Here is a 254-nt window from a genome sequence, read left to right on the forward strand (position 1 = left end):
TTTCTTTAATTTTCTTTCTTTTCCTTTCTCTCTCTCTCCTTCCTTTCTCTCTTATTTTCTTTCTCTTTCCTTTCTCCCTCCCTCCCTTTCTTTCTCCCTCCTTCCTTCCTCTCTCTCTCCTTCCTTTCTTTTTCTCTTTCTTTCTTTCTTTCTCTCCCTCCTTCCTTCTTCTCTCTCTCCGTCCTTCCTTTCTCTGTTGGGACCCTTAAGTGCTTGACAACCCCGTCAGTTTGCCAACTCCAGTCTGGGAAATT

This window comes from Gekko japonicus, unplaced genomic scaffold (genome assembly GCF_001447785.1).
Source record: "Gekko japonicus isolate JY-2015 unplaced genomic scaffold, Gekko_japonicus_V1.1 scaffold2862, whole genome shotgun sequence".
Lineage (NCBI taxonomy): Eukaryota > Metazoa > Chordata > Lepidosauria > Squamata > Gekkonidae > Gekko > Gekko japonicus.